Raw genomic sequence first — 13,717 nt, 5'->3', positions numbered from 1 at the left:
ATTAAAATTTACCATTCACATACTTCCATCTCTGATAAGATGGGGTAAGACTAGAAAAAATGCCTACAAAAGGAAAACCAAACACAGGGTACGTACCCTGTACAATGTGGATGCCGACTGGTTGGCTGCCTGTGAAAGTTAATGGAATGCCAACCGATTTTGGCGGGGGTGGTTGGGGGCTAACATTAAGAATGAGAATAATAAGCCAAAAAGATGGGAGAAAGAAACTTACTGAGCAAACAAAAAGGGTAGCATCTTAACGAAAGCATCATAAAAGAAAGAGCAAGAGAATTGGTACGAGATTGGGGGGATGTTTCTGTAAGTTTTGTTGTAAGAAAGAAATATTTTCGCCATATGGAAATTATGAGAGGCGACACAACAAAATGACAACTGACTGTTGATGCTGTGGGAGATGCATGGATGGAGTGCAACAACGAATGGGGGGCTGGCTGTTGATGGTGGTGAGTAATGAGTTGATGATGGGCTTTTTTGTGTGATGTGATGTTGGCAGAGAGTAGAATTTTGCTCGCTGCTGCTGCTGAGGGCATGCAGCATGTGTTGCAGTGCACATTGCATTAGAAATTAGATTAAGTTTTATACGAGAGAAGCTCTCATTTGATGCCATGATGCTTGCAGCGTCGTTACTGCGTCGTTTGGGGGATGCATTACTCTGCCGTTTGCGAGTTTGGGGAACACTGAGATGCTATGAGATTTTCCTAAATTGTGATTTTGCCTTTTGATTAAGTCCCAGAGAGCGGAGGCTGCAGTGTAAGGGGGGGCACTGTTGTTATTGTCGTCGCCGTTGTCGTCTATGTTTGTGGATAAGTTTTTGTTGGGAGCGCACAGACAGCGCGTCATCGTCATCATTACACATTAGTTGTGTTTAGTTAATTTTTTCCGTACTTTTAGCGGCGTTGAGCAAAACTTTGCATTAGTCGCGCTCAGAGCCTCCAAACGTTAAGGATGTGCAGACAACATTAGAAATAACCAAATCGAAACAAAAACGAAAATAACCAAAAACATAAAAGAAAATAAAAAAAAAAAAAAACAAAAATAATTAAATATTACTATTTATTTAATTTTGAAAATATTATTTGAAAAAAAATTTTAAAATCGTTTGTGGCCAAACAATTTTCAAACAGAATTAATTAACTAAAAAATCTAAAACAAAAGGAAATTTACAAAAAATTTCCCTACTCGAAAAAAAAAACGAAAATAACAGTAAATTTTTGTCTGCGGTTAGTGTTTGTTGTTCCGAGTTTGTGTTTTGTGCGCTGCCCCTTTCGTCCGCCTTTCGCCCCATGTGTGTGAGTCTTGTCGAGTCCCCGAGTCTAGAGTTGGTGTTGCCTGCCATTAACCGTGTAGTTCTCGGCTACCCTGTTCCCCGCCGTAACGTGACGACGTTGACGCTGTTTTGAAAAAAGGCAAAAACAAATTTGTTGGTGTGCAAAGTTTCTGTTTTTTTTTTTCACCGGTCATGCGTGAGACTAGAATCTAATAAAAATTTTAAATTGAAAAAATTTCAAACCTCAATTCAAATTCTCAAGAACGTTTTTTGACACTTGTAAGAAAATTCGAACTTGTTATGGAGAACTTCTCATTGTGTTGTCTGCTGTAACCCCCCTCTATTCACTCAAAAAAAAAAAACTTCAAACCACCCCAAAAGCGTAACAAAAATCCAAAACACAAAGTACCAAGAAAAAAGGAAACAAAATATTGTGTTGTGGAAAGAGGTTACAAAGAAAGCAGAAAATTAAGTTTTTGAAAAAACGAAATTCCTATTAAAAGAAAATCAACCCCTTTGGCTGTAACAAAAAAACAAAACCCAAAAACAACCCAAGAAACATAGAAAGTAAAAGGATTTTGGTGTCCGGTACCCAAGTAAATCACAACAAACAAACCAAAAAACAACAGCAACAACATTGATATCATAAAGAGTTAAGGAAACTTTCCTCCTGGACTCTACGAAAGAAAAGGTAAATATTAATCATAAGCAAGTTGGATTTTTAAAAAGTTTATTTTGATTTTCAACATTTTTTCTTTGGTCCCCTTTTTTGTTTTCAACTTCATAACATCATTATTATCATCTGCATCATCATTATTATCATTTGCATCGTCATCATCATCATCACCATCTACTCTGTCTGTCATTCACTCACCCACTTTGACTGGCCAGTGGCCACAATGTGCATCTGTTAGTCTTTCGGTCGGACAGTCTATCGTTTGTCTGCCACTTCTGCTGCTGCTTCTTGTTTTTGTTGTGTTTGAAGGCTACTAACCTTCAAAGTTATTTTGTTGATTTTTCTAAACAAAGCTCATTCTGTTCGGACATTTAGTTCCTTTTTACACACAAGCACACCAGACAGACGGACAGGATAGACTGACACCTTTGTAGCACACACATCTACCCACACCTTGTGTATTCACAAAATATTTAAAGATTAGGACAAAATAAAAGTAATTTGTTTCACTTTTTAATAGAAATTCGATACCCTATATTGGGTCAAAATTGTATTATAATTTATAAAAAATATTAAAATTGGATTTCATGGTACGAGTACATTGATTATCGACATTTTAATACAAATTTAATTTTTTTTATAAACTACAAGAACACGCAGAACAAGAATTTTCCTAATTGAAATTAAGTTGGAGATGTTTTTCCAACTTTGGGCGAAGTGTGGATTCGTTTACGGTCACTGTCCAGATTGTTTTGAATTAAGGTTCTGTTATCTCCCTCAAGTGATATTTGTGAACAAGAAGTACATTCTACCCGAGCTATTACGAAATTATAAAAAACATTTCGCAAAAGTAACCAACAAAAATGTACCAAATGTACAAAAATGTACCAAACCTTATATTGTATGGTGAGATTTTGAGATTTTCACATTCGAGAGTAAATTTCTCCTAAAAATCCATCGGATCAAAATACGAATTAATTTCTCTCCTCAGATAATCCAATTATGACTGATAACTAACTGATGCTAAAGTCATTAAAAGACCCCAAATCGGGTGATACGATTGTTTTTTTTTTTTAGTTCACGAACGAACTAGTTCAATTGAACGATTCATTAAGAAAATCACACGAACTACACAGGCATTTTTTGGTTACCGACAAAAATCGGTCAAATTAAAACGCAAAATTATGAATGAAAAGTTCAAATAAAAGTTGACATCACTGTTGCTATCGGTAGAACTTTACGACTACTTTTTATTTGTCGCTAACTTATCGAATAATATCGTTAACTAACGAAATTAAAAGCATTTTGGTTTTAACAATTTTTGTCGATAACCAAAATATGCCTTAGAGAATCCCACTGCAGATGATATCGCACCTGTTCAACAAAAGGGTAGTAACTAAAAATTCTGAAATTTTCACGTTTTAATAAAAAACGATAGATAATGATCAACTCCATCCACTGTAAAAATCTCCCATTGTTTTGTCTACTATTTCGTCAAAAAATACCGTTATTCCACTTTTCGTGTCCTCAGAGTTACTACCCTGTAGGAAATGTCAATAGTGAATCTATACTGACTTACTACTGACATTGTCAACAGTACTACTGACAAACTGTAGACAACTAATGTAATTTCCTATAGACATTTTGTATGAACGTGTCATTCGAAAGTCAGTACTGACAATGGAACTAGTATGTCAATAGTAAGTCAGTAGTTCCTGAGGAACCATGTGTTGACATTAGAGGTAGTGAGTCAGTATAGACATTGGAGGTAGTAAGTCAGTATAGACAATGGAGGTAGTGAGTCAGTATAGACATTGGAGGTAGTGAGTCAATAGTACCAGATTTTCAATACTAAATTTTTTAGCTTATTTGGAACTTTTCATAGATAAAACAGCAATATAGTACGTTTAATAAGGAGATGAAGCTACACATTTGTTTAAATACTATTTTTCATTAAAGAATAAAACTAATAATATTGAAAATGCTAAAAATGTACAAATTGCTATTACAGTATTTTTATCTTTTTAAATGGCTAAGCCAAAGATTCCACATAAGTAAAAATTAGTAAATAAAGACAATGTTTTCAAGGCTGCTTAAACATTTTAACATATAAATAATAAAAAACGTTTTCATTTTATTTTCTTGGCCAAGTCGCACCAATGATTTGTCTGCTTAAAATAGTTCTTCTTCTGTTGCACTTAACGTTTTATCAGGCGATTCGCTGAATGTTGATATAACATCTAGGAATTGGAAAGAATAAACATGTATAAATAAACATAAATAAAAAATATGTCCTTAAATTTGCTTGCCTATTACAGCTGTATAACATTGGCAAAATCTCACAATCGATTTTTGCCAAATAATTCTTCAACATTGTAATTCATTATTATGTTTAGTTGCATTCAGTATTTCCAGCGAGACGGGACAATATATACATCAGGCTCCACAATCTTCTCTAAAGGTTCCACATAATGTCTAATTGTCGAAATTTGACCACAAATGTTGTTAGTCGCCTCAGAATTCGTGCTATAGAATTGTTTAATTTTCACATGTCTTTTATATTTTCTTTTGCTCATACTTGTTATTGAAATTATATGCTTTAAGTTTTCACGATATTTTATTGATTTTTACAAAAACACTTTTTTCACCAACCGCAAAAATTATTTTACGCCAAACAATTAAGAAAATTAAAAAAAGATGCTTCGTTGGGCTACCATCGGTCAATATACACAATGCTTCTTCTTATTAAGGTAAGGGTATCAATAGTTGACAACCTGGTGACAAAGTGTTGACTTTGTCACCATATTAGTAGACAAAGTGGCGACATGTCAACACATGACCCCACACTTCCTACAGGGTAGTTATGTAAGAACAGGTTTTTGTCTCTACTGAAAAGTAAGAAATTTTGAGTTGCTTCCCTTTTGTTGATCAGGTGCGATATATCTATATATATAAAAGAGCTTAGTGATGACTGAGTGAGTGAGTGAGTGACATGTATATCATCGCCCAGACGAAACCGCTGAAGCTAGAAAGCTGAAATTTTGACTGTGGGTTGCTGTCGGTGTGTAGGGGTGAGATAAGGCTGGGTTTTGGGAAATTCGACCTATAAGGGTACGAAAAGTACTAAAAGGTACTAAATATGGTACCCTTTGTATTAGGCAAACGGGAAGAGCTAGAATTCTGAAATTTGGAATGAGGGTAACTGATGGAGAGTTAGACAGATGTACCAATGGGTTTTGAGAAATTCGACCTCCAAGTGTACGAAAAGTACTAAATTTAGTACCAATTGTATATTTTGAACGGATTTAGCTAGAAACTTGGTTTGTGAAATTCGTATTCATGTGTACGAAAAGTACTAAATGGTACTAAATTTAGTACAATTTGGATTTGGGTGAAAGGATGGAGCTGGAAATCTGAAATTTGGAATTAGGATTACTGACGGAGTATAGGATTGAGAAATAGGGGTAGTTTTGGAAATTCGTACTTATGTGTACGAAAAGTACTAAATTTAGTACAACTTGGATTTGGATGAACGGATAGAGCTAGAAACCTGAAATTTGGAATTAAGATTACTGACGGAGTATAGGATTGCTATATGCGGTAGTTTTCGAAATCTGTACTTATGTGTACGACAAGTTCTAAATGGTTCTAAATTTTGTACAACTTGGATTTGGGTGAACGGATAGAGCTGGAAACTTGAAATTTCGAATTAAGATAACTGTTGAAGTGTACGATTGATATATGGGGTAGTTTTAGTACTTTTGTTTACGAAAAGTACTAAATGGTACTAAATTTGGTACAATTTGGATTTGGTTGAACGAATGGAGCTGGAACCCAGCAATTTCGTACTTATTTCGTACAAAATATGGTATCCATGGTATTAGGCAAACGGGAAGAGCTAAAATTCTGAAATTTGGAACGAGGGTCACTGATGGAGAGTTATAGAGAGAACCCTTTGGTATGGATTTTGGAAATACCACCTATAAGTGTACAAAAAGTACTGAAAGTTACTAAATTTGGTACCAATTGTATATTTTGAGCGGATATACAATCTTCAAATTTGGTATGGCAATCAAGGTTGGGAAGTGGTGTTGATATAAGGAAATGATTTTGGAAGTTCGTACTTACATATGTGTACGAGAAGTAATAAATGGTACTAAATTTGGTACAATCTGTATTTGGTTGAACGGATAGAGCTGAAAACCTGAAATTTGAAATTTAGATTACAGTCGAAGTGAAATATGGGGGTAGTTTTGGAAATTCATACTTATGTGTACGAAACGTACTTAATGGTACTAAATTTGGTAAAATTTGGATTTGGATAGACCTGGAAAACTGAAATTTGGAATTAAGATTACTGATGGAGTGAAGGACTGAGGTAGTTTTGGAAATTCGTACTTATGGGTACGAAAAGTACTAATCCTGAAATTTGGAATTAAAATTACTTTTGGAGTGTAGTTCTGGAAATTCGTACTTATGGGTACGGAAATTACTAAATGGTACTAAATTTGGTAAAATTTGGATTTGGATAGGCCTGGAAACCTAAAATTTGGAATTAAGATTACTGATGGATTGAAGGACTGAGGTAGTTTTGGAAATTGTTACTTATGGGTACGGAAAGTACTAAATGGTACTAAATTTGGTACAATTTAAATTTAGGTGGACCGATAGAGCTGGAATCCTGAAGTTTGGAATTAAGATTACTTATGGAGTGTAGGATTGAGGTAGTTTCGGAAGTTCGTACTTATGGGTACGAAAAGTACTAAATGGTACTAAATTTGGTTCAATTTGGATTTGGGTTAACGGAGAGAGCTGGAATCCTGAAATTTAGATTACTGCTGGAGTGTAGGACTGAGATAGTTTTGAAAATTCGTACTTATGGTTAAGAAAAGTATTTAATGGTACTAAATTTGGTACAATTTAGTTTTGGGTGGACGGATAGGGTGGAATCCTGAAATTTGGAATTACTGTTGGAGATAGTTATTGAAAATCGTATTTTCATACAAAAAGTATTAATGGTATTATGAATAGAGATGGAATTCGGAAATTTGGTATTATTGACCCTCTACCTACACATCAGTAGGGTTGAGATATGGATGTGGTTGTGGATATACCTACAAAAAGTGTACGAAAATTACAAAATGGCACAGAATTTGGTTCAAATTGTTATTGTGTAAATTAGTAGAGCTGAAATTGTGAAATTCTTTATTATGTATACGATTATGCGATTTTGATTTAGTTTTGGATAAAAGACAGTAGTTTTTTAACTTATACATATTATAAGTACTGAATTTGGTACCATTTTGGCGTTGCTTGAAGGGTTAAAGGTGGAATTTCCAATTGTTGTATGAGGTATGGTGTTGGTGTTTAGATAAGGATTTTTTGAAATGCATACAAATTCTGAAATTAGGCTGAGGGCTGGCTGACTTATTGAGAAATACGAAATGTACTAAATGCAATGCAAAACATTTGGTATTGGTCTAAGGAATAGAAGTGGAATTCTGGTATATTATTTATTTGTCAGGTTCATTGTTAGAAGTGGTAGTACAATAAATGTACTAGAAGTATTAAGTTATACTAAATATTGAAGCACTGGTATTGAGTGAATCGATAAATGAAATTTGTTGTGAGGATCACTGTTGAGATTAGATCAGAATGTTTATTAAAATCGACCTTTAAATGTATGAAAGGTTTCTACATGTAATACCATTGGCATTGGGTGAACAAGTAGAGCTAAAACTGTAACATATGAGCTAAGGTTCTGGATTCTAAAAATTTTACTGAATAATGTACTATTGTTTCTATATTAACATGAATTCGGTTTGTAAATAATGTAATAATTGTTCCATAGACACCCCGTTTCATATTAGCTCAATGATATGGGACCTACTTTTTATCGCCGAGTCCGAACGGCGTGCCTTACGACACCACTTGTAGAGAAGATTTACATGGCTGAAATACTCAGGAAATGTCATTATTGAAGGATATTTTGCCACCGTTGAAAATTTGATGTTGCCTGACCGGGGAATCGATCGGTTTTCTACATTTTGATATCACAAATTCCAAAATTCGGTTGGAAAATGTGGATAAAATTTTCAAAATACCCATACCGTTCTTATAAAATATGGACAATAATTTAAAATGTACGCCGCTGTTGAAGTGTAGAGGTCTTTTTTTGAGATTCGAATAAAACGTGTACGAACAGTACTTGAAAGAAATTAAATATCAATTCAAATAGGTATTAGTACATAAAAATGTTCAGTGTTTACCATATTAAATATTTTTTTGAATATTATTCCTTTTCCGCATACGAAGTAGCGGGTATTTTGATAGTTTCATTATATTTCTACTTACTTACTTAGCTGGTCCATTACAGCACGTTTGTTCCATAGACCGAACTAAGAAAAGATCTCCAATTCTCTCTGTTTTTCGCTTCGCTTTTTGGAATACCGCGCCTTTTCATTTCTTCATCCACTTGTATACTCCATCGAAGCTTAGGCCTCCCGATTCTGCGTGCACCGCCATGTGTCATGTATTCATACGCCTTTTTAGCGGGTTCATCATCGTTCATTTTTATGATATGGCCTAGCCAACGCAATCGTTGCATCTCGATACGTCTAACTATATTCATGTCTTTGTATAGCTTATATAGCTCGTGGTTCATACGACGTCGATATTCACCGTCAACGCAAATCGGCCCGAAGATTATATTTCACTAAACTAAAATACGTAAACGATCAAGAAGTCCAGACGAGTCCTTAAACTGCACTCTTTCCAAACTTTGTGTGGGAGGTATCCGAAAGAGTGGTCCGATGTAGTCAATATTCTGACATGAACCGAGTATGTAAGAAATAATACAAGGGTGGACCACATCGGGTTTTCCTTCGAGGGTTAGCTTACGTACTACCCAGTTTAGTTGGTGCCGATAGGCTTTTTCGAGCTTTTCGGTCATTATCTCAGAAAGTATGGACATGCAAGCGAAAAAATTGTGCCGTCTTTACAGGTTCTTCAAGAAGAACTTGTTGCCAAACATTTTAACACGATCCGGGACGAGATGTTAAACTGTACTTTTTCCAAATTTTGTAAATAAGTACACGAAGGAGTAGGTATACCGATTTAGTCCATATTCAAACCTGATCTACATATGTATGTCTGGAAGTAATATTACCATATGTACATTTATGACCAATTCGGTTGCTCCCTTCGAGAGTTATCGTGCGCACCATTGGGTATAAACCCATTATTTCGATAAGGCACATTTGGCTCATATGAAAGTGTATATACCCTCTTTAGCCTAAAGGCTGATGCATGGTGCAAGAAGGTGATACAATAATACCAACTGATGTCTTCATTTGCTGTCAAAACATATTTTTAATCAAAAATAAATAAAAATATTTCGCTTCTATAAAGAAAATCTGTGTGCAACATCTTTATTTAAGCTTCGCAAAGAGTATTTTACCGTTTTCTTCTAACTTTTGTGGATTTTTCGCACAACAAATGTTTCTTCTAAGCGTACATATAGTAAATGTGGTAGCACACTCATAACTCGATTTACGCTGTTTCGGTCATGGGTGAGCAGATCAAAAGATACCACGGTACATACCACCAAAACATATTAACGGGAGATTTAATAATACTGTATCATCCCAGCAAACCAAATGTCTGATGTCCGACACATCTGAACAATTTCGGAAGCAAAATTGTTCAGATTTTTCGATTTCTATACGATTTTTCGTAGGGAAATTCGTTCAGATTTCGCAGAGAATGTCGGAAGTAAATTTCCCTTCGAATATACCAAAGTTTTTCTTCCGATTTCTGTACGAATTCAGAGCGAAATGTCGGAAACAAATTTCCCTTCGCACAACTACTACCATATAAAATTTTTAAATATAAATGCAACATATAATAATTCAAGCTAGTGCTGATAGACTCAACATATTCGTTCACAATGTTTACTTTGTTCTACTATAAAAACGATATAATAACAACAGTGGAAATTTCATTAGAACGTTTGAAATTACAATCTTCAAATACAAAAAAAAAACATAACAAATAAAAATTGGTCAATAAAAAAGGCGTCAGAGAAAATTGTTTCCTTCGATGTTCCTACGACATTATTCCGAAATCGTTCAGAAATCTTTACGAAGATTCGGAAGGTATATCCGATTTTCATACGACATTATTCCGAAATCGTTCAGAAATATGTATGTACAAAGATTCGGAAGAAAAAAATTCCCCTTCTGAATATCCCAAGGATTCTCTTCCGATATCGTTCCAAAATTATGTCAACAACTTTCGTAAGATATCGCTACGATTTCTGATCCGACATCGGACGTAGCGTCCGAATTTTGTTCCGATTTCGTTACGATGTCTGTACGATGCCAGATACCTGAAGTTGGGATGCCAGATACCTGAAGTATGGAGTATTAATCTAGGACAGAGATATATGGATAGATGAAACCCTAGCACAAATGCTGGTCGATTCTAGGTGGAAGATGGACAAAAAAGAATTGTTTATATGATTTCCTGGGGTCCATTTAGTCATGTCCATTCGTCAGTTTGTTTGACGGGCTGGTACGCACGTTAATTTCCGAACCGATCAAATGGTTTGGACCAAATACAAGGTGGCGCAAAAGTAATCTTCCGAAGTTTTTTGGCTGTAATTTAAAAAAAATGAAAAACTTTGATTTTTCTTGTGGATTATTTTTATTTGGTCTTTTAATTTTTTTTACATCAAGTCGAGAATATGATATCAGATAAATGGCCGCTGCCACAGTTTATTGTCTTTTGAGCCCTTTTATGCCATTTTCCATCACTTTGGCCAAAACTTCCGGCGATAGCTCCTCACATTCTTGTCGGATATTGTCTTTAAGAGCTGAAAGAGTCTGAGGCTTGTTGACATAAACCGGCGACTTCAAAAAGCCCCACAAAAAGAAGTCTGGAGCGCCTCATCACTCAGGATTATTTTTGATGAAAAATTATCTTCCTGTTGGTGGTGATTAAGGATGGCTTGATCGTATATTAGACGCGATTGGCGGTGAGCATCTAACAGCTTATGCACCGTCTGGACTTTGTACGGAAACATCTTCAAATCTTGTACCAAAATTCGCTGTAAAGAACGTCTAAGGCCTAAGTCGACGGCGCTTCCATGACATCCTCGGCTACAGCAGCAATATTCTCTGCAGAACGAATACTCCGGGGTCTGCCATGCATGGCAGCATCACGTGTTGTGCCAGTCTCTTCGAGGCGAGCGGCTAAACGTCTGCGACGAAATTCACGTTGTGCCAAAGTCACCGACCGATTATTGGCCAAATAAATAGTCACCAATATTCCGCGTTCTGGAGCAGTGTAGCGTAACATTGTTTATTAACGTGCATTTCGCATGTGTTTACTACACAAATGTCAAAACAGAACTGACATTAGGGGCCAATCGCAAAAATTATAGCATTTTCTGATAGGAGGATTACTTTTGCGCCACCTTGTATATGTCTAAACTTACATCAAGTGCGAAGATGGACAATATCGGCCCACTCCTACGGGTACCTCCGACACAAAATGTGGAAAAAGTGAAGTTTAAGAACTCCTCTCGCATCGTTTTGATTCTTTTTTCATTTGGTTGTTTTAGCGGTCTCATTTACAACGGTACAGTTTTTTTCCGGAGCAAGTCAATACTTCCTGAGATAATGGTCCAGAAGCTCCAAAATCCTGCCTGCACATACTAAAATGGCTACTGTGCAAGTGACTCTTAAACTTTTTCAAAAATTTCTTCCAGACATATTTTAACGTAATTTAATATTTCGAATCCTTTATGAAGAAGTTTGGTTACTAAAAATGTTTGGTATATGTCAAGGCACATTTATATAAGGTAGAAGTGACAATTCGAAATTTGCTATCATAAAATACTTCTTTTCATCCTAAACATGCAATAAAAATTACCTACGGCAGTTCTGAATGCTTTGTATTTAAAATCCTCTGAAATAGAAAAAATTTGAATCAAAATGTAAATAAAAAGCATTCAGAACTGTCGTAGGTCACTGTTATTACACGTTTACGATGAAACCACGTTTTTTATGGTAGCAAATTTCGAATTTTCAAATTTCATGAGTAGACCCTATTACATTTTGAAAACCAAATTTACAAAAGAAAAAGTAAAAATACAGCTGATTGTCACTTCTACCTTATATAAATTTGCCTTGATCAAAATATTTTATTTTGTTGCTGTTGTTGTTTTTTTTGTCAGTGGTCATATGTTATATTTCCGTTAGCACAGCCGACTGATACTTTCTTACTTCTTTTTTTAATTTTGTCTCGTTATAAATGTATGATTAACTTTTCGTGGCGATAGCTCGATTAGAAATATTTTTGACACACCTTCCCATACAAGTGGGAAAGACCACTGTCCCGCGTGTCGAGAATAGTTCGATACCACCCATTTATAGAGAAGATTTTAAAGTCGAAATAATCAGAAAATTTGCCTAGCTTTTTTGATGAGGGGATTGCCGCCGCAGAAAAATGTATCATGTATTGAAACATAGAACTTTGTTGTGCCAGGCGGGCATTCTTACCACCACTTCATCCAAGGTGGTTCACAATTACTTAGAAGAATTTTATAGATATCGTCTCAAGTTTTGAAGGCTCTTCATATAAAGAACCCTCCATAAAGGTATTTTAGAAATTGGTATACCATTTGGATTAACACCTTGCATCTATCGAAGTCCTCAAATAATAAAAGACTACACATTCATCCAGGTTCTTCTTCCTCTGGAATGTTGACTTTGAATATAAGAACTTTTAATGACGTTTTTTTTCTTTCTAAAGAAATCATATACACGATTTAGATGTGCTCTATAGATATAATTTCGTTGTTAAATGCCGTTTAGAAAATTTAGCTACACAGTACGTCTTCCTATTATAGCTGACCTTATGAAGGCCATATTTACTTAGTCATTGTTGGCTGCTATTTTTTTTTATTATAAAAAACCCCAAATCTTTTTCCCCACTGCATTTAAAACAACATTTATCAGTTGGCTATTTTTAATAGCATTGGTAATCTCCGCACATATGCATGTGAGCAACATGCATATGATTTTTTAATTTAATTCATTTTTTTGCTACAAAGGTGATTTATAGATTTTTTCTGTCATTTTTGCAACGGCTGCCAGTAGTTGCGATTTTTTGCTTCTCGTCTTTTTGATGTAAACATTTTGCGCGCCTTTTCTTTTTTGTCAAAAAATGCCTCAGTTTTTGTCAGATATGCCTTTTCTCATGTTTTTTTTTGTTTATTGGTATTGTTGTAATTTGGCTATGATGCTTCTGCAATAGTTGTTGTTGTTGCTGTTGTCTCCGTCAAAAAAGTATTTATGAAAATGTCTTAAAATTTAATTGTTTCATTTTTTCGTTGACGTGTTGATCATGTAAAATTGCCAAAATAGAAGCAGAACAGGGTGGTGGTCAAAGGGTGGGAGATGAGGGTGTAGTTTTGGTTTTTTTTGTTTGGGTTTTGATTTTTGTACTGTGCAGGAACTATAGCGGAACTAATTAATCATATTTAAAGAGCTGACAGAGATGTTATTTTTGGCAAAAAATATTTTTTTATTTTTTCTTTGTTTTAGATTTTAAATGATTGGGAAAAAGTGGAAATTTGCGGACGTAGTCAAAAGGAAGGGGTAATTTTTACAAAAGTAATTGTAAAAATTTTTTATTTTTAAAAAACAATTCATAAAAAATTGAAGATTTTTTTTAAAAAAACCAGGGGC

The 13,717-nt window shown here is 34.9% G+C and overlaps 1 protein-coding gene across 1 annotated transcript in view; it reads left to right on the top strand.

Annotated features, from left to right (window-relative positions):
* Nucleotides 1-1,756: 1,756 nt before the first annotated feature.
* Nucleotides 1,757-13,717, top strand: part of hb (zinc finger protein hunchback) — a 44,568-nt gene continuing 32,607 nt past the window's right edge. The window contains exon 1 of the mRNA XM_073974655.1: nucleotides 1,757-1,976. The gene's annotated coding sequence lies outside the window, so the exon portion shown is untranslated. The remainder of the gene's footprint in view (nucleotides 1,977-13,717) is intronic.

This window comes from Musca autumnalis, unplaced genomic scaffold (assembly GCF_047663935.1).
Source record: "Musca autumnalis isolate F117 unplaced genomic scaffold, ASM4766393v1 scaffold_1, whole genome shotgun sequence".
Lineage (NCBI taxonomy): Eukaryota > Metazoa > Arthropoda > Insecta > Diptera > Muscidae > Musca > Musca autumnalis.
The sequence above is the reverse complement of the archived record's forward strand: the minus strand, read 5'-3'. Positions and strand labels throughout refer to the sequence as shown.